At 46.2% G+C, this 21,718-nt stretch overlaps 1 protein-coding gene and 1 pseudogene across 5 annotated transcripts in view; one reads left to right on the forward strand and one right to left on the reverse strand.

Annotated features, from left to right (window-relative positions):
* Positions 1 to 21,718, forward strand: part of DLG5 (discs large MAGUK scaffold protein 5) — a 153,611-nt gene that overhangs the window by 18,431 nt on the left and 113,462 nt on the right. The window lies entirely within an intron of this gene.
* On the reverse strand, positions 10,577 to 17,486 carry LOC132542099 (deubiquitinase OTUD6B-like; annotated as a pseudogene).

The following is a 21,718-nucleotide window of genomic DNA, read 5'->3' on the forward strand; positions in this document are numbered from 1 at the left end:
GATTCTATGTTACTAATTATTATTATTATTGTACCAGAGCACTGCTCAGCTCAGGCTTTAGGTACTTCTGGGGATTGAACCTGGGATTTAGAGCCTTAGGCATGAAAAGTCTTTTTGCATAACCATGATATTATGTGAGGCAAGAGCAAGCTGCCAGCACTGCAGCTATTAGATCTGGCCTGCCTTTGAGCAAAGAGACAATTGTTTTTGCGTGGTTAAAATCAGGAGATGTCACAGGTCATCGCTGGAGTTAGAGATGCCCAGGGGAGAGTCTAGAGTGTGCATGGACAAGAACCCCACACTCCTAAGGCTGTGTCCGCAGAACACTTTCACGATGCTTTGGTCCTGGAACCTAGACTGTCATGTGCTGTGAGATGTTCGTCTCCAAAAGGACTTTGAAAGGAGTTTATTTTGGCAGAAAGATTTAGAGAGGATGGCAGTTTTCAGATGGACACAGGGCAATGATGAGACCTTATTCTTTTCAACCGAGGAAGTGATGGCACACATTACAGTGCACAAGGGCCCAGGTTCAAGTCCCACCTGTCTCATGAGCAGTGTTGCAAGTGTCTATCTCTTCCTTCCCTGTCATTTTTTTTTGTCTTTATCAGTGCTCCCCTTGACTGTTGGCAATAAATTTGTCCTACTGGCACTGAGCCCTATCGATAACCTTTGTGGCAAAAAAAAAAAAATCACTTTTTTGCAAATTAAAAAAAAAATTAAGCATAGCATTACTCTGCTCTGGTTACTGGTGGTGCAGGGGAGTAGATCTGGGACCTCTTGCAGGTAGTTTCTGTGTGCTAAAATTGTACAATGGTACACTCTTTCAGGGTCAAGGTTTGTTTACTGAGAGGGATAGATGATAAGAGACCAGAGCACCAGTCTGGTGTTTGGAGCAGAAGAGGGGTGGTGTGGGGAGGGGCGAGGGGGATTGAACTCAGCCTTTCATGCACTCGAGTTCTGCACTATACCCACTGAACATTTCCCTCCACCAATGAAAAATCACTGTCTACTTGAACATAAAGGTAGTGGTGGTACCAATTCCTGACCACAAGTGCTTGACTGGCTTGTAGGTGATGGAGAACTAGGTAGCAGCCATCCTCTCTGGCTTGATCTCCATCTGGTTGAAGGTCTTCCTGTTGTTTGTGTCCACTATGCTGTTCACCTTCTTGGTGGGTGATGATGTCCTGCATGTCCGACTTCACCTCAGGCTTGTTCTCCTGGGCAACGTGTCCTTAGCATTGCATAGGTGCTGCGAGGGACACTTTCACTGCCGCCCCGTTTTCATGGCTGCCCCTGGGGGTCACTGGACAATTGTATTAACAGGACAAGTTCGGCTGCTTCGCGGGGACCCTGCCACCCGAGAAGAACAAGGTCTGTGGCTCCTTCTGCTCTACTGCTGCCATCTTGTCGACTCTTCAGAAAGGGCTGAAAACTTACTTTAAAAAAGGGCGGGGGGAGTCAGGCGGTAGCAGTGGGTAAGCGCACGTGGTGCGAAGCCCAAGTACTGGCTTAAGGATGCGGGTTTGAGCCCCGGGCTCCCCACCTGAAGGGGAGTCACAGGCAGTGAAGCAGGTCTGCAGGTGTCTGTCTTTCTCTCCTCCGCTCTGTCTTCCCCTCCTCTCTCCATTTCTCTCTGTCCTGTCCAACAACGACGATATCAGCAACAACAACAATAATAACTACAACAATAAAAGAACAAGGGCAACAAAAGGGAATAAATAAAGATAAAAAAAGATTAAAAAAGACAAGAAAGAAAAGTCACTCTGGTAAGATAGATCATCCAGATAGTGCACCTGCTTTAAAAATTGTTATTGGGAGTCAGGTGGTAGCAGCGGGTTAAGCGCAGGTGGCGCAAAGTGCAAGGACTGGAGTAAGGATCTCGGTTCGAGCCCCCGGCTCCCAACCTGCAGGGGAGTCGCTTCACAGGCGGTGAAGCAGGTCTGCAGGTGTCTGTCTTTCTCTCTCCCTCTCTGTCTCCCCCTCCTCTCTCCATTTCTCTCTGTCCTATCCAACAATGACGACATCAATAACAACAGCAATAATAACTACAGCAATAAAACATCAAGGGAATAAATAAATATTTAAAAAATTTGTTATTACTATTGTTTGTTATTTAAAAAATTTGTTATTACTATTGTTATTGTTTGTTTAAATTGTCACCAGGGTTATGCTAGGGAATTGGTGTCAGTGGTCTTTTTTTTTTGCTTCCAGGGTTATTGCTGGGGCTCTGCCTGCACTACAAATCCACTGCTGGAGGCCATTTTTCCCATTTTGTTGCCCTTCTTGTTGCGCTTGTTATTGTTGTCAAGCTGTTGTTGCTCTTGGATAAGACTGAGAGAAATCGAGAGAGGAGGAGAGAAAGATAGACACCTGCAGACCTGCTTCACCGCTTGTGAAGCGACCCCCTGCAGCTGGGGAGCTGGGGCTTGAACTGGGATCCTTACACCAGCCCTTGCGCTTTGTGCCATGTGTGCCAGTTTTCCCCCTATTTTATAGGAAAAAAAATTATAGGATAGAGAGAAATTGAAAGGGAAAGGGGGAGGTAGAGAGGAAAAGGGAAAGATAGGCACCTGCAGATCTGCTTTACCATTCATGAAGTGTTGCCTCTGCAGGTGGGGAGCAAGGGCTTGAACCCACATCCTGGCACATGGTAATATGTGGGCACAGTGGAGTGTGTCACCATCCTGGCCCCAGTGCACCTACTTTGCACAACTAAGGTTAGAGCCTGGCCCCTCACTGTACTGAAGAAAGGTTCTGACACCTTGTGAGTTTCTGAAAATGTCAGCATGGAGTGGTAAGGCTCCAGCGACCACAACACAACAAAACAAAACAAAACACTGAAAAACAACTGTTACTAACTGGCCCTACTTGTTTATTGCATAAATAAACTGTTAGTAGTGAAAGCATACATAAGTCCCTGTCGAGTAGGCTGTCAGCAGGTGGGGTTTGTGGAGCTGCTTGTGTGGGAGGCAGTTTTATCAGGCATAATAGCTCAGCAATGCTGCCTTGGTAGCTGGCTCAAGTCAAGGTGTTTTCTCCGCCTATAGTGTTTTTCTAGGTGTGGCATGCTTGCTTTGGGTGGTTTGCAGGGTCTTTCTCTGAGTCAATTTAGTTTACTTGTTTGAGTAGTGCCTGTCTGACTCCTTAAAATGTCCCTGGAACCCCCAAACAGATATCGTTGTGTATGATTTCTATAATTGTAAATCTGCTGTCCAAATGTGAAAATTTGCTTAGCCAATGGTAATAACAAAAGGGGAGAAACATTTTATTTCTTTATTTATTTATTTATAACCAGAACACTGCTCAGCTCTGGCATATGGTGGTGCAGGAGATTGAACCTGGGGCCTTTGGTGCTGTAGGCATGAGAGGCTTTTTGCATAACCACTATGTTATCTCCCCATCCCCATTTCTTTATTTTAATTAGGAAGTAATACTTCAGAGGCTTGGTAAGTAGCACGGTGATAGAGCAGAGGACTTGCAAACATACGCTGTGGAGATTCAGCCCCTGCACCATGTACAAATTCCTCACATTTGCTCATAAATCAGTTCGTCTTTACAATAGTGTTCATGGTAACTACTTTTCACAGTCAAGGCATCCTCTTATTTCTTCTCATCTGGCCAGAGCTTTATTTTACTGTTTAGGTTTCTTAAACAGTTTAACGTTGCTGAGTATCATGATGAACGAGTTCCTAGAGACCTGCTTTTCACAAACTGCTTGTTTTACAAACAAGTAACAGCAGTCTGGTGACACTAAGTGATATGCTGGTATGCCGCTGGCAGAGCTGGATACAGGACCTAGGTTTTATCCCAGTTTATAGCTCCTTCCAAGGGCTGTTTGCCAGCCCCAGCTGGGCAGGGAGTCTCAGGAACCTTGGCTGGTTTTTCCTGATCTGGCCCTGGCTTTGTAGGCACTAGCTTTTGAGAGTGTCTCAGCAGAGTGATGCAGTTCATAGAACTGGGCTAAGCTCTGGAGAAACTTTTTGATACTTGAAATATCGTCATGCTGATCAGCTCATGCAATTGGTATTTTCTTTTTACAGATGAGTAAGCAGGACCAAGAGAAGTTCAGCAGCTTGCTTAGACAGCCAGTTACTGAGATGCTGGGCAGGCTTTGGAGTCCTTGTTAGTTTCTTTAGAAAGAAACTTCATTTGTGTGGGGCTGGGGAGAAAGCTCAGTTTATGCAGAAAGTTTATGCAGTTTCAAGCCTCAGACCCCAAAGTCATAGGTTCAGTCCCCAGCACCATCTTTTATACGTGCCAGAGCTGAGCAATGTTCTGGTAAAAACAAATAAACAAACAAACTGCATTTGTTCTGTTCTCTAATCATTCTGTGATGTTCTGTATCATTAGTCTTGACTGTCCCTCTCTTTGTAATAGTGTTTATTCACTCAGTAGATGTATTTGGGAGGTCTTTCACACAGGAGGGACAGTTTGGGTGTAGACATAACATCTAAATTTAGTGCCACGTCAGAGAATGGGTCTTGGCAGGACATACCTCATTGTCTCATCCTTCTTGTGACTCAGCAAAAACTTACAGTGCTGATTGCTGTGCCTTCTTATTGCATAGTCATAGAATAGATTTCAAGCCAGGAAACTGACTCACTGAGCCTCATGCCCCAGAAGAAAGAGCCCTAAACAAAGATAAGAATACAGTTCTCCCAGGACACTGAGTTGAAACCCACTCGACTTCTGTGAGAACTGTACCCGGGTGGGGGGGGGGGAATAAAAGGGCAAATAAAGCCCAAATGTGTTGGTGCCGTGCTCTTGAAGTTCAGGCAGCTTCTAGTTTAGGGGCTGGCTCTGTATGTGAGTGTGTATACATATATGCCTGTGTGGTAGCCTCTTTTCTCTCTCTTTTTAGTATATTTATTTATTTATTATTGGGTAGAGAGAGAGAAATTGAGAGGGGGGAGGGGAGGTAGATAGAGAGGCACACCTGCAGCCCTGCTTCACCACTCATGAAGCTTTCCCCCTGCACGTGGGGACCAGGGGCTTGAACCTGGGTCCTTGCACACTGTAATGTGAGTGCTTAACCAGGTGCGCCATCACCTAGTCCCATGTAGCCTCTTTGCTTATGGAAAATGAGAATGCTATGCTTCCCCCCCCCCCTTTTTTTTTTTCATAAAGCTGGAATGGAGTTTGAATCCTTTATCTGCTACTTAACTATGACCCTTTGCAAACCACTTTCTCTTTCTGTGCCTTCGTTTCCTCATCTGTGAAGTGAGGATAATGGTAGGACCTGCATAGTAGGGCTTAAAGGAGTTACTGTTTGATACTTACAGGGTTCAGAGTAGTGTCTGGCATTCAGTCAGCATTATCTAAGCATAGCAGTTATTTATATTATTAGTGACCCAGTTTCATGGCTGTTTAAACACCCCCTTAAACTGTGACTTCCCAAGTAGACCTATCGGTTTGTTCCCCTCCTCTGCCCTACTCAGGGTGTGGTCCTCAGACTAGTGCCGGTCTGCAAACTCTTAGTGCCTGGCCTGTCATGAAGCACAGGGATTGAAAGTAAGCATTTGGCAACCTTCAGAGCAATTTGACCTTGCTGGGACTCAGTGAACAGGTATATACCGCTTCAGGTGCTGTCAGATCACATGGAGTCACATGTTGTGTCAGCTGTTAATAATAGTTATCAGTAATGAAGCAGGGTGGCATGAGGGCTCACTCTGTTGCTGCCCACCCCTGAACGGTCAGCTTCCTTGGGAGGAGCCTTCCCTACTAGAGCCAGAGGAATCTGTATTTTGTGAGTCAGGGCGTGTGTGTGTGTGTGTGTGTGTGTGTGTGTGTGTGTGTGTGTGTGTGTGTGTGTGTGTGATGTTTGAGCTCTAGCAGTCTGTGGCAGGCTTGGTAAGAATGATCAATAAACTATCCCTTTCTGTTTCTTAGGCGGGCACAAACTAGAAGGCTAGATGCTGCCAGTGGACAGTGGGGGATGAGGATGTCAGGTCTCCCCCCTGCTGGTGCAGCTGTCTGGGAGCCTCTGGCAGGTTTCCCACGAAGCCCTGATCCTGCAGCCCCTTTCCTGGATATGAGTCCCCTGGGTTCTGAGGTATGGGGTGGTGCCCATCCCTAGAAGCACTGTGGTGGGGGGAGTGGTAGACGCGTGCCTGCAGCTGTTCCAAGTGACTGCTGAATCTCTTTCTCTCTCACGGTCATGGGCTGGATTATAAAGCACAGTGCTCAAGGGAAAAGGAAAAAGTGGAGTGAGATGGTGACACAGTGCTAGTATGTGGATTAATGGCACATAAGATACACCTATTTTACAAAAACATAAACACAAAGCAATAAGTTCTCTTTCTACTCTGGGGACTTGGTGGGTGAGAATAGTAAGAGAGAGAGAAGAAAACTCCTACTGCTGTCCTTAAAAGAAGGGTCTGGGTCTGGGGAGACAGCATAATGGTCATACAAAAGACTTTTCATACCTGAGGCTCTGAAGTCTCAGGTTCAATCCCCTGCACCCACCATAAGTCAGAGCTGAGCAATGCTCTGGTGGAATAAATAAATTTAAAAAAAAGAAGTCAAAAAGGGAGTCTCTGTGTGCTTGCACAGCTTCTATGATGTGGCATCTGTATGCCTTGGCTGAGTGGGTGACCTCAGGCTACGTTCACCCTAACATGCCCTTAGTGAAAAGTTACCCATGACACTTATTGGGCCATCAAAGTCACCAGGGGAGAAGCAACTATAGTTCATGGAACAATTGACTAGGGACACACATGTTCTTAATTCTCTGTGTGATTGTGGGGAGTAAGAGGTGAACAGGACTCGGTTTTAAACATGACATTGTGAGTATACGTCAGCAATACTTGCAGAAACCCACATTCTCTTCCTGGCTATGGTGGGAAATTACGGGTGGCCATTCTTTAAATCGGTTAATTGGAAACAGTTCTCTGTGTTTATTGAGCTAGTGATGCCATGTGCTGCAAGCTCTCAGGGAAGTGGCCATCTTAGCTTTAAGGAGTTGGATGACTGCTCAGGACTTACCCTGAGGAACGTTTTAGTTGCCAGAAGGGACAACAGGTCCTTGAGGAACTTGCTTATTTATTTTTATTTATTTATTTATTTTTGGGTAGAAACAGAGAAATTGAGAGGGAAGGGGAGATAGAGAGGGAAAGAGGTGAGAGAGACACAACACAGTTTCACTGTAAAACTTCCACCCTGCAAGTGGGGACTGGGGGCTTGAACCTGGGTCCTTGTGCGCTCAACCAGGTGTGCCACCACCCGACCTATAACTTGCTAATTTAGTTCATTATGGCTGTATTTCATCAATATTGTTTTTTTCCTGCTATTTTATTTGAGGGGGAGGGAGAAATAGAGAATGAGAGAAACAGAAAGACACTTAAATTACTTGCTTTACCGCTGGTGGCTTGTGAAGCTTTGTCCCTGAATGTGGGGAACAGGGGCTTGAACCTGGATCCTTGTACATGGTAACGTGTGCGCTCAACCAGGTGTGCTATTGCCAGGTGTCTCATTAATATTGTTGATGAGAAATAATCTTTTATGAGAAAGAAAGAAGCAGTCTTAGTCCTCTATTTTTAAAAAATATGTTTATTTATTTATTAATGAGAAACATAGGAGGAGAGAGAAAGAACCAGGCATCACCCTGGTACATGTGCTGCTGGGGATTGAACTCAGGACCTCATGCTTGAGAGTCCAGTGCTTTATTTACTGCACCACTTACCGGACCACCTTAGTCCTCTATTTAAGGACCGGTTTTTGTTGTATTGGGAGAAACTACTGATAACATTATGAGAGTGAGTTTCCACCTGCTAGAACTATTCAAGCAGAACCTCAGGCATGGGGTTCTGTGATGTTCGTTCATGGCTGAAACAGCTGCTGTCTGTAGCTCTTTTCTGCTCTAACTGAACCAGGCTTCAGGATGTAGACCTGGTGCTGGTAATTAGAACAGAGACTTGACTTGGTTTTTAAAAAGTCTTGTATGCAGTTAGCCTTGTTTATGTTTGAGGATATGGATAAGTTCCAGGCAGTGTTAACTTCTTCTTCTAGCGTTTGCCCTTCTTCCGTAGCTAGTCAACAGCGTCAGGTTGAGCCTGATGTAGTTTCGAGACCTCCTTTGAATCTGGAGAGGTGGCAGTCGTTGACTATGTGGGTCATAGTCTGTCTGTAGCCGCAGGGGCAGTTCGGGTCGTCTCTGGCTCCCCAGCGATGGAACATAGCGGCGCACCGGCCATGGCCTGTTCGATAGCGATTGAGGAGGGCCCAGTCATAACGTGCTAGGTCAAAGCCGGGTTGACGCTTGCAGGGGTCTGTGATGAGGTGTTTGTTCTTGACCTCAGCTGACTGCCAGCTCTGTTTCCAAGAGACTGGAACAGAGAAGTTCAGTGTAGGCGTAGGGGACCAGATTGGGTGACGAGACGTCAAGCGTTGGACAGGGTGGGCGAAGATATCCGCGTATATTGGCAGGTCCGGTCGAGCGTAGACGTGGGAAATGAACTTAGGTGATGCCGCATCCCGACGAATATCTGGCCGGGCGATGTTGCTAAGAACTGGCAGCCACGGAACCGGGGTGGAATGGATGGTTCCAGAAATTATCCTCATGGAGGAATATAATTTGGAATCGACCAAGTGGACATGGTGTTAACTAATCACAGGTAACTAAAACTAGAAGGCAACTATCCCAGGTTTCTAGTGGGTGCACAGTATTGCCCTGTCTGTCATTGGTGACCAGGTCCCTCTGACCGGAGAGTTAGTGAGTTCCCATTTTCCAGTATAAGTCACGCTGCAGTAAAGGTCCACATACCTAGATATTTGTGTATTTCTCCCCCTTCCCCCAGGATAAATTCCTGGAAGTGGTGCTATTGAGTCAAAGGGTGTGGGCATTTTTAAGGCTGTTGATACAAATTACCAGGCTGATGGCATTGGTTCTGAGTCACTCCTAGGTTTCTCCAGGTGCAGTTTTTGGACAGGCTTCTTCAGAGTCACTCAGGGATCTTCTCAAAAATGACAACTCCTAGGGGGTCGGGCGGTAGCGCAGCAGGTTAGGCGCACGTGGCGCAAAGCACAAGGACCGGTGTAAGGATCCCGGTTCGAGCCCCTGGCTCCCCACCTGCAGGGAAGTCGCTTCACAGGTGGTGAAGCGGGTCTGTGGGTGTCTGTCTTTCTCTCCCCCTCTCTGTCTTCCCCCTCTCTCTCGATTTCTCTCTGCCCTGTCCGACAACGAACAACATCAAAAACAACAATAATAACCACAACAAGGCTACAACAAAAAGGGGAAAAAAAAGACAACTCCTGGACCCCGCCCTAGGTCTTCTCAATCAGAACCTGGGTGGACTTGTTTTAGCATCTACATTTTTCACCAGTGCACAAGCAACCCTTACGTTCAAGTGTTGGCACTTGCCCAGGGGAGGGAAGCAGAGAAGCTTCTGTTTCACTTGAAGGAGAACTATGATGTTCATATGGGTCATGGAGGCAGTAGAGGAAAAACCAGAACAAAACAAAAGTACAGAACCTCCCTCTGTGTGCATTCTCCTTATTTGTGAATTGAGAGTCTTAGCTGTTTTGATGTGCTGAAATTTCTCTCCACACGAACACATGCATGAGTGCTTCTGTTACTGATGTTACAAAGTGACTGGGATCTCACTGGACTGGGCCAGATCAGGAAGGCAGCTTTAGGAAAAGTGGGTCAGAACAGAGAACTCATGTTTCTACCTTTCCCCCAGGGAACATGGAGTTGATAAACTGTTGGAGCAAGGTGTTGGCTGAGGTCCCCTCAGGCCCTGCTGTCTTTCTGTCCAGGTCAGCAGAGAGGCACTCCTTCTGTTCTTGGGTTGGCTTTTCTGGTATTTAGGAGAGAAAGTGCCAGGGGCCTAGGGGCTGAGCCCTGTGGGCTCCTCCCATCCAGGAGAGTGGCATGGAGTAGGACTAGAGGTACCTCCCCAACAGTGTGACTCCTAGAGATCTCTCATGACACTCAGAGGTGCCACTTACACTGGTGTAGGTTGTCCCAGTGGGGCTGCTCAGATGTGCCCAGCTGCTTACCATGTGAGTCCTTCAGGAGCCTACTCTAGCTGGGCCATTTACCAGTTGTCTCTACAAAGGTCAGCTCCTTCTCTGATTGTCCGCTGTTTCTTGGTCTGTTCGTCTAGAAGGGAGATCATTCATTTCTATTGTTATTTATTATTTTATTGAATGAAGACAGAAATCAAGGGGGGCAGAGAAGGAGAGAGATAGAGAGGAGAGAGATGGAGAGACACCTGGAGATTTGCTTCACCACTTGTGAAGCTCTCCCCCTGTAGGTGGGAACTGGGGGCTTGAACCTGGGCCCTTGTGCATTATAGCATGTGCTCAAACAGGTGCGCCACCACCCAGCCCTTCATTTATTTATTTCTAGTGTTATTTATTATTTTATTAAATGAAGACAGAAATTGAGGGGGGGAAGAGAAGGAGAGAGATAGAGAGACACACTCTCCACAGAGAAGCAGCACTGTTTCACTGCTTATGACCCCCCCCCACACACACACATCTGGGAACTGGGGGCTTGAACCCAGGTCCTTGTGCATTGTGATATGTGCGTTCTACCGGGGGTGTCACCGCCTGGCCCCACTCAGTCACTTTATCAGGCAAGCAGGATAAGTTGTACTGTGTCAAGATGAGTGACCTCTGCTAGGTAGCAGGTGGCGATGCTGCTGACTTGGGCATTGGTAAAGTCCCGCTCTAAAGCTGGTGTGAGTGAGGCACCTGGCAAGCACATCCTCAGAAAGTATTGATTTTGTCTTATGGGAGGCAGGCTTGAGCCTTCCATGAGACTGAGCCTACCAGTTCATGGAACCGGGCTCTGAGGGTTGAACAGAAGTCACTGGGTAGTGAGTAGGCACATTCCAGGTAGAATGGGGAGAGGTCCAAGAAAGAGCATCAAGGCAGGAAGCAGCCAGGTGTGCTGAGTGAGCCAGACATCCTGGTAACTGCACTGTAGCCTGGTCAGGGATGGGACAGAGGAGATCAACTGGTGGAGATAGCCCGGGCAGGGTACCTGACCTTCAAGTCTGCTTCTGAAACTGTTACGCCATGTGATCCAGGCAGAGTGCTTACTGTTACAGAGCCTTGGTTTCCTCCCTTGTGTGGTGTGGTAAGACTGGCTTTAGAAGCAGTTGTTTAGTGATGTAAAACACATATAGCCCACAGCTGAGTACGTGACAAGGCATCAGATGATCAATAGATGTTTATGTCCTTCCTTAAATGCTGATGTGTGACTTCATCCTAACAGGCCAGAAGAGTCCATAGAAGGTGATAGAAGATGAAACTGATATCTAATTATTGTGCATGATATTTACTTATTTATTATTTTTATATTGGATAGAAATCGAGAGGGAAGTTGAGAGGGAGAAACAGAGACTCCTGCAGACCTGCCAGGGGCTTGAACTTGAGTTCTTGTGCATGATAATGTGTGCACTCAACCAGGTGTGTCACCACCCAGCCTGTTTTATCTATCTATCTATCTATCTATCTATCTATCTATCTATCTATCTATGTATATATTTTTTGCCTCCAGGGTTATCACTGGGGCTTGATTCCTGCACTACAAATCCACTGCTCCTGGTGGCCATATTTTTTCCATTGTTGTTGATGTTGTTGCTGTTATTATTGTTGGATAGAACAGAGAAATTGAGAGAGGAGGGGAAGACAGAGAAGAGGAGAGAAAGATAAGACACTTGCAGACCTGCTTCACTGCTTGTGAAGCGACCCCTGCTGCAGGTGGGGAGCCGGGGACTCGAACCAGGATCCTTGTACCAGTCCTTGTGCTTTGTACCATGTGCGCTTAACCCACTGAGCAACCACTACCCCCAATGCTCCCACCCAGCCCCTGTTTTTAAGACCACTGTGGTTACTGGGTAGAGAGTACTTTTAGGGTGTGGGTGAGAGGCTAGAGACATGGGTCAGGATCAGGTGGCTGAGAAGAATCCTCCTGGGACAGTCCCCTGCTGCATTTCTTGCTTGCCAGTTCTTGAGATACCCTGTCTGAGCATTGGGGGGGGGGGGGGGGCAGCAGTGTTGGTGGGGGTGGGGTGAAAGAGAGGAAGAAGAGAGAGAGGGTGAGGAAGAGAGAGAATAGGGTTTGAAAGGTTTTCCCAGGGATGCAGCTCCCTGGAAGAGCCCCTGCAGATCTGGACAGTTGCTGAGTATGTGAGTGTTGTGGTGAGAAGGTGGGATGAGTGTCTGAGAATGGGCCTTGAGAATAGTTGTCGGGCTGGCTTCTCGAGAGGAGACAGAGGACCCGGAACTCATGGTTGGGTTGTACGCAGTATCTCTTTACTCATGCAGGACGCAGCACAATCTAAGCCAAGCTAAATTAAACTAACTACTATATTTAAGAACTATTCTGTCCTTATATATACTGGCCAAGTAGGGTGGAAACAGGATGTGACATAGAGAGGGTGGAGAGAAAAGTGACTGGTGAAAATCAGGGTGTGACAAGGAGAGGGGGTGGAGCAGGCAAGAATTCTACCACTGAACCACCAATGCCCTGGAGGGAGGGTGGTGCTTGTTAACAGTGGTTATGTAAATAGAATAGTGTTAAGCAGGGGGGATTGAACCAAATGAAACAGAAGGGGTTTTTAGAAGTAGAATTAGAAGCATACCAACAAATAGTGATGTGGCATGATGGTGGCTTGGATGCATCTGTTAACCAGGGCTGGGTGGTGGCTCACCAGGTAGAGGACATACATTATCATGCGTGAAGACCCAGGTTCAAATCCCCTGCCCCCAGCTGCAGAGGTGCAGCTTCACAAGTAGTGGAACAGTGCTGCAGGTCTTTCTTTCTCTCTCCCTATCTCTCACCCCATTTCTCTTTGTTTCTGTCAGAAAAGAAAGTAAAAGAAGGAGTGGGGGAAGGTTGCTGGAACAGTAGAGTTGTCATGTAGGCACTTGCCTCCAGTGATAACCTTGGTGGAAAATAAAAAATATGGGCGGGGATAGATAGCATAATGGTTATGTAGACAGACTCTCGTGACCAAGGCTCTGAGGTCCCAGGTTCAATCCCTCCACCATCATAAACTAGAGCTGAGCTGTGCTCTTGGAAAAAAGAAAAGACAACCCATTTATTGAGCACTTACTGTGTGTGCGCGCCAGAGAGTTGACATGGGTGTTTTGTATCCTGTCTGCTCCAGTAACCTGCAACCTGAAGATGAAGGATTGCTCCCCATCCTATTTACAGGTGAGGGAACCGAGGCACTCAGGGTGAGTCACTTGCCCAGAACCCCAGCTAATGGGTCAGGACTTTAGTTGTGCCAGTTGGAATCCAAAAGTCACATCTGCAGGCCTGTGGTGGGAACTTGGAGCAGCCTTCAGAATTGTTGGATAGGGATTTTGACTGCCAATTCCTGCTGGCAGGTTTCAGTTATCCATAGGGCAGAGCATGTGCATGGATACCTGGTCAACCCTGGGATGAATGACTGCCTAGGTGAGGGGGGAGTCCCCACACCTGGGGTGTTCTAGATGACTTACTTCCAGGGGTACTGCTGGAATGGGAGAATGGAGAGTCAGTGTCTCTTGCCATCCTTGGACTTCTTAACTGATGCCACTCACTCCCCCACACCCCCCCTCCCATGCCTGGGGAATGGATCTTTTTTTGTTGTTGTTGTTTTTGCTTAACTTCAGTTATTACTTTATTGAAGAGATGCTGATTTACAGGATTGTTGTTGTCCACACCTCCCTCATATAGGTCTCAGTCTACTCTACCTGTCTTCCGTCAAACCATTATCTTCCTCTGCCATCTTACACCTGGTTCTTGCTCCTACCTCCCCTAACCCAACCAGCCCCTTTTTGAGTCCCTGGGTCTGTGATAGACAGTTGGGGTCTGGGGTTTTGAGTGGGGGCCAGGGGCGTGGGTGGGACATGAATGTTTGAAGAGGGAGGCACTGAGGGCCTCTTGCCCAGGTTCAGAAATAAGCTCACGGGTCTTAGAGAATATTGCTGCTGTGTCCCAGTGACCTCAGACATCAGCTCTGCAGCTGGGCACAGAGCCCCAGTTGATCCAGGACTTGTCTGGAGTGTGCAGAAGGGTGGCAAGCCTGGGGCAGTGCCTCTCTCTCCCTCTCTTTTTATTTTTTAATTATCTTTATTTATTGGATAGAGACAGCCAGAAATCGAGAGGGAAGGAGGTGATAGAGAGACAGAGAGACACCTGCAACACTGCTTCACCACTTGCAAAACTTACCCCCTTGCAGGGGGGTACTGGGGGCTCACCTGGGTCCTTGCACATTGTAACATGGGCACTCAACCAGGTGTACCACCACCTGGCCCTGTGCCACTCTCTCTTCTCACCACTCCAGATGGTCTTATGTGTTGAGCTTCCCCGGAGTCTGGAATGCCAGGCTATCCTCTGAGGCCAGTTGAAGGCAGCTCTTTTTAAATGGCAAACTTCTTTGCCACATCTGGGTGGAAGGAAAAGCTAGCACTACTGCTTTGTTCTGGCATGATGCCAGCTTACTTGGTGACTCTGGGTCAGTGCCTTTCTTTCTCAGGTCTTTGTGCCTAGTGTTCAGTGACTCTGCATAGCATAGAAGCTTCCTCTACTTCCTTACCTGCTACTTTGTCCTCTCAGGCGTGTATAGGCCTGCCAGGAGCCAGACCTAGGAGGGGCAGGGGCCCTCACTTCCTCAGATCACAGGGCAAGTCCTGGCCTGAAGGGACAGACCCAGGGCCCAGCCTTGTGATTTGTGTGCCCTCAGGAGTTGCTCCTGTGTTGGGGCCAGATGGTGTCATCCGGGGGTTGGATTAAAAGATAACTTCATTGGCAGGAGGTGCAGCCTTTTCCTGGCTTCAGTCACCAGGCCCACAGCAGGCTCTGTGCAGGCGCTCCCTGCCCCTACTCCCCTCCAGTCCATTCCCTTCATTGACACCATTTCCTGGACCCCAGCCAGGGAAGCCCTCCTCAGATGGTGCCTAACTTCTGTCATCTTTATTTTGTCACTAGTTTCCTATATGTGAACAGGTTTTGAAATTCTTGTGAACAAGGTTTGCTTTCCTTTATTTTTTCTTTCTCTTTCTCTCTTTTAAAGATTAATTTTATTTATTATTGGATAGAGACAGAGATAAATTGAGGGGGAGAGGTAGAGAGGAAGAGAGACACCTCAGCTCTGCTTCACCATTCATGAAGCTTTCCCCCTGCAGGTGGGGACCAGGGGCTTGAACCCAGGTCCTTATGCACTGTAGTGTGTGCACTTAACCAGGTGTGCCACTGCCTGGCCCCCTCCTCTTTCTACAAGAAAAAGCAAAATCCTAGGGAACTGCAGAGCAAAGTGTGGTGGGGCCAGGTGGAGACAAGGTAATTGAATCTAGGTTTTTACAGGGGTCAGGTTTGCAAGGGGATGGGGCGCTGGGGGCAGGCTCTATGTTTCACTGCAGTCAGTGTTGGAGGAGACCATGTTGGTGGTTTGAGGAGTCACAGAGGTGCTGCTTCAAAAGCTGAGGTAGTAGGGAGGCCATGGAGCAACTGGTTAAGTGCACACATTACCATGTTCAAGACCCTGCTCCCTACCTGCAGCTGGGAGGCTTCTGAAGTGGTGAAGCAGTACTGCCGATCTCTCTCTCCCCTTTTGTCTCAATTTCTCTGTCTTTAGCAAATAAATTTAAATTTTTTAATTAAAAATTTTTTATAAAGAAACTCTTTGTTGTTATTATTTTTTAATTTAATGAGTAAGAGATATATAGAGAGACACAGAGCACTGCTCAGCTCTGGTTTATGGTGATACAGGGGATTGAATTTTAGGATTTTGGAGCCTCAGGCATGAGAGTCTGTTTGCGTAACCATTATGCTATCTCCCCCTGCCCCCCCCCCAATTTTTTTTTAAAGCTGTCATGAGTAGTCTTGGGTGGGTTTATGCTCCTGCACCCTGAATAGGCAATCATACAACTCTTGACGCTGCCTCGGGGAGCCCCAAAAGGCAGAGGAGGTGGCGGGGAACTCCTGCCTGGAAATAACACCACTAACAGGTCTGTCACAGATAAGGGGATGGCGTATTTTGGTAGGATATTTTAAACTTCCTCCCTGTCTCCTATCTTTGGACGGGTCTAGTTTGGGCATCACATACTTCCCCCCCCCCTTTGGTTTATATGATATGACAGAGAGAAATTGAGGGGAGGGAGAGAGAAAGATACCCCCACTCACAGGTTGGAGGAGTTTCACAAGTAGTGGAGCAGTATTGCAGGTATCTCTCTCCCTCTCTGTCTCCCCTCTTTCATCTCAGTTTTTCTCCAAAATCAATTAAAAGTAAATAAATAAATGAGATATTACGAGAGAGACGCCTGCAGCACTGTTTCACCACTCTTCCCCTCCATAGGTGGGGACCGGTAAGTACTGGGTGGCACATACTGCTTTGGCTTTTTGATTCATTTTACCTCTCTGACGTGGTACAGCAGACTTTCCTTTTACGTATTATTCTTATTTGCCTAATTGTTAATTTATTTAGAGAAAATGCTATGTTAGCGCTAGGGAAATAGTACAGCTATTTGTGCAAAGGTTTTCTTTCTTTTTTTTTCTCTGTCCACAGAAGTACTTTATTTAACAAGCATCCTAATCTCAACAGAAACAGTTAAACATAGTGAAGCAAAACAAATTACCTGGAGTATACACATCTCCAGTACTTGGAGTTTGTTTAAAATGGCAGGAAGTCGTCCATATGGCTTTGCATATATTCAGCGGTTTGATTTCGTATGGCAGCCACAGTCAGAGGGCACTCATGTTCTTTTAGTTGATCTTCAGTGGCTCTATACATACAGTGACCATCAGATTCAGTCTGTTTCATTTCCAATTGTCTAGCTGCCAATATCTGAGCAAGTTTCTCACTTTCTCTATGTTGTGCGCCAGACAAGTTTTGAATTTCAGCTTCTGCTATCCGTTCTTCCCATTCTTTGTCCAATGCACCTTTTTTTTTTTTCCCTGCTGGGGGAAAGCTTCAGGTGTAGTGAAGCACGTTTCTCTGTCTCTACCTCTCAATCCCTCTTTCTTCTCAGTTTGTCTCTGTGCTAGCAATATACAGCTTCCCAGTGGCACTGGACACTGGACTCTTCAACTAGTGTACCGTCTCTTCTGAGTCTTAGATATCCGAGGAGCATGATTCCCAAGAACCAAATTTGAAATGTTAACAGCAACAGAATCTGTCTTACTCTCTTTAGATGTCAGCTTCAGTTGCTCCAGTTCCTCTCTGTGCTTTTCCTCCATGTCTGCTTCCAACTTAACATCTTCCGTGAGTTGTTTTCACTTCTTTTTTATCATTCTTGGGAACAGCATTCTTCATACCCTGAATTTTGGCTTGCAGCTCCTTCTTCTCTTTACAGTGCCGTCTCAGAAGCTGCTCCTCCTCATCCAGCTCCTCCTTGGCAAATCGGCCTCCATGACGACTAGGTAGCCCAGGACATGCACTAAAGATTCCTGCACCGCCTGTGAGCAGACACCTTCCACCCCTTAACCCTCACCCTTGGAGCCATTGGTTGAGATTGAGACCCAGACCCGCCTCCGAGGCATCCATGATCTCAGCCTAATCACTGAAGCCTGGAGAAAGCAGCCTGGGGTGCTGCGCATACGCCCTCCCATGACCTGGAAGCTGTGCAGTAGGTTTTGAGCCTGACATCTCAAAGGGGTCTTTTTGAACCAAGGTTCAATCGTGGGCACCACTATAAGGGAGAGCAGAGAATAGTGCTCTGGTTAAAAAAAAAAAAAGTTATCTTAAGGTGTTTCCTCTCTTGGGTATATAAAATATGATTGTGAGCTATAGTCAACAATATTTATACACCTTTCCCATATTAGGGAGCTACTCTCTTCCCTGATCCAGCTTTCTGGTCCTTTTTCCAGCCATGACATCATCTCCCCAGACAATAACTAGGATCCACCGGCATATCAGATTTCAGGCTCAGGGAAAACAAAACAAAACAAAACAAAACAAAACAAAACAAAACAAAACAAAACAAAACAAAACAAAACAAAAACTAGTATAGCCACAGGCCTTTGGGATATAACTAAAATATGCCTACTAGCTATCTACAAAACGGAGATCCCTCAACTCTTCATCTGCACTACTCCAGCCTTTAAGTTCATGATTAACCGACAACTTGTTTGGCTTTGTATGTTAACTCTTTTTAGCCACCAGGTTCCAGATGCTAGCATGATGCCGACTAGACTTCCTTGGACAGACAACCCCACCAATGTGTTCTGGATCTCCGATTCTCCAGAACCCCACCCCACTCGGGAAAGAGAGAGGCAGGCTGGGAGTATGGATTGACTTGTCAATGCCCATGTTCAGCGGGGAAGCAATTACAGAAGCCAGACCTTCTACCTTCTGCACCCCACAATGACCTTGGGTCCATACTTCCAGAGGGAGGGGATGGGATACAGAGTTCTGGTGGTGAGAACTGTGTGGAGTTGTACCCCTCTTATCTTATGGTTTTGGCAGTATTCCATTTATTTATTTATTTATTTATTTATTTATTCCCTTTTGTTGCCCTTGTTATTTTTTATTGTTGTTGTAGTTATTATTGTTGTTGTTATTGATGTCGTCATTGTTGGATAGGACAGAGAGAAATGGAGAGAGAAGGGGAAGACAGAGAGGGGGAGAGAAAGACACCTGCAGACTTGCTTTACCACTTGTGAAGTGACTCCCCTGCAGGTGGGGACCTGGGGCTTGAACCGGGATCCTTACTCTGGTCCTTGCACTTCTTGCCACGTGCACTTAACCCACTGCGCTGCTGCCCAAATCCCCAGTGTTTCCTTTTTATAAATAAATTAAAAAATATGATTATGAGCTTACAGTACTGCTAGCTATTAGATTGTTATTTTATTTTTTTGCCTCCATGGTTATTGCTGAGGCTCGGCGCCTGTACCAGGAATCCACTGCTCCTGGAGGCTATATTTTTCCCTTTTGTTGCCCATGTTGTTTTATTGTTGTTGTAGTTATTATTATTATTGTTGTTTTTGTTATTGATGTTGTTGTTGGATAGGACAGAGAGAAATGGAGAGGGGAGAAGATAGAGATGGGGGAGAGAAAGACACCTGCAGACCTGCTCCACCACTTGTGAAATGACCCCTCTGTAAGTGAGGAGCTGGGGGCTTGAACTGGGATCTTTATGCTAGTCCTTGCGCTTCACTCCATGTGTGCTTAACCCGCTGCGCTACTGCCCGATCCCCTAGATTTTTATTTTTACCTAAACATTTAAAAAAGAAGACATATTTGCTTAATCTGTTTTTAAGAGCAAGTATTTTATTTTTTAATCTATTTATAAAATAAAAAATATCGAGGCAGTAGGATAAGAGGGGTACAGTACCACACAATTCCTACCACCGGAGTTCTGCATCCCATCCTCTCCCTTGAAAGCTTTCCTATTTTTTATTTTTATTTATTTTTTAAAGTTTTTTTTTTAAATATTTATTATTTATTCCCTTTTGTTGCCCTTGTTGTTGTAGCCTTGTGGTTATTATTGTTGTTGTTGATGTTGTTCTTGTTGGATAGGACAGAGAGAAATGGAGAGAGGAGGGGAAGACAGAAGGGGAGAGAAAGATACCTGCAGACCTGCTTCACCACTTGTGAACCAACTCCCCTGCAGGTGGGAAGCGGGGGGTTCGAACTGGGATCCTTATGCCGGTCCTTGCGCTTTGTGCCACCTGTGCTTAACCTGCTGTGTTACTGGACAACTCCCAGCTTTCCTATTCTTTATCCCTCTGGGAGCATAGACCCAGGATCATTATGAAGTGCAGAAGGTGGAAGGTCTGGATTGTGTGATTGCTTCTCTACTGAACATGGGCATTGGTAGGTAGATCCATACCCCCAGCCTGTTTCTTTCTTTCTGTACTGGGGCAGGGCTCTGGAGGTGGGGTTCCAGGGCACATTGGTGAAGTCATCAGCCCAGCGAAGTCAGGCTAGCGTCATGGTAGCATCTGCAGCTTGGTGGCTGAAAGAAAGTTAAGATAAAATTGTTGCTTAATCAGAAACCTAACGGTAAGACTACAGTAGATGAGATTTGGATCTATTTTAGGTATATTCCAAGGGGCCCATGACTTGACTAATTTTTTCCTAAGCCTGACAACTAACATGAAGGTGGACCAAATGTATTGTCTGGGGAGGTAGGGTCAGAGTTAGAAATAGGACCAGGAAACTGTATCAGGGAAGAGAGTAGCTCCCAAAATATGGGAAAAGTATATAAACATTGTTAACAGCAAACCCCATAGATTTGATCTGGGACCCATATTCAACACAGGAGCCTGTGTAACCTCTGCATCCCTGTAGGTCTGAGCTTGCATCTGTGGTCATGGCTAGTAACATTCTAGTTTGCACTAATTTCAAGACCCATCTTCCTCGAGTGGCAGAGTATGTTGAACCAACCTCCCTTTGGAGAGGGAGATTATCCCTATCATTGTTGATCCACATTGAGGGCAAGGTCCCATAGGGGCTCACAAAGGGGTCTACTATGTTGTTCCGGATGGAGATGACCAGTGACAGTAGAGAGACCTGTTAGAGGTCTAGGCCCATCAAGTCTGTGTGGGAATCCCAGGATTCCCTAACTAGGGCCCTGGGTTCACATATTATTTTAAATCAGCTGTTAAGTAGCAGCAATGTAACAGTGTTACAGAATTATCTAAGTAGGATTGAGGGCCACTGATAACTTTTTTTTACTTTTGTATGATACACACACACACACACACACACACACACACACACAGAGAGAGAGAGAGAGCGCAGAGGCACAGCAAGAGCAGCAAGAGTGCTGCTCAGCTGACTTACGGAGATACTAGGAAGCAAACCTGAAATCTGGGACCTCAGATGTGCACTAACATATTGAGCCAGCTCCTAAAGGTACTACTTTTATTTTTTGATATTTTATTTTGCAGTTTTCAAATTTATAGAAAAGTTGAAAAATTAGTACAATAAATACTTTTATATGACCAGCAAGATAGGTCACCTGGTCATTGCACCTGCTTTTATTTATTTAAAAAAAATTTTTTTTTAAATATTTTATTTTATTTATTTATTCCCTTTTGTTGCCCTTGTTTTTTTTTTTTATTGTTGTAGTTATTATTGTTGTTGTTGTTGTTGGATAGGACAGAAAGAAATGGAGAGAGGAGGGGAAGACAGAGAGGAGGAGAGAAAGATAGACACCTGCAGACCTGCTTCACCGCCTGTGAAGTGACTCCCCTGCAAGTGGGGAGTCGGGGTTTGAACCGGGATCCTTATGCCGGTCCTTGTGCTTTGCGCCACCTGCGCTTAACCCGCTGCACTATAGCCCTACTCCCTAAATGTTTTTTTAAATTAATGTATTTATTATTGGATAGAGATAGAAATTGAGAGTGGAGGAGGAGATAGAAAGACAGAAAGACACCTGCAGCCCTGCTTCACCACTCATGAAGCTTTCCCCCAGCAGGTGGGGACCAGGGGTTTGAACCTGGGTCCTTGTGCACTATAGTGTGTGCGCTTAACCAGATGCATCACCACCTGGTCCCTTGCACCTACTTTTATATGAAAGTTTGTGCCTTCCTCCAGAACCCCACCCCCACAAAGCTTCAGCGCTATGGTGATTCTCTTTCTCTCTCTGTGTGTCTGTATGTCTGATAAAAGCTTATATATAAAGTACATATATATATATATTTGGCCAATGGCTAACAGCCTAGCACATTTACCTTTTCATTGTTACTCTTCTCATATATATATTCAATACAGTTTATTTTCCTGAACATTTGGAAAAAGTGGTGCACATCAGGACATCTCACCCTCAG

The sequence above is a fragment of the Erinaceus europaeus genome, chromosome 1, assembly GCF_950295315.1.
Source record: "Erinaceus europaeus chromosome 1, mEriEur2.1, whole genome shotgun sequence".
Lineage (NCBI taxonomy): Eukaryota > Metazoa > Chordata > Mammalia > Eulipotyphla > Erinaceidae > Erinaceus > Erinaceus europaeus.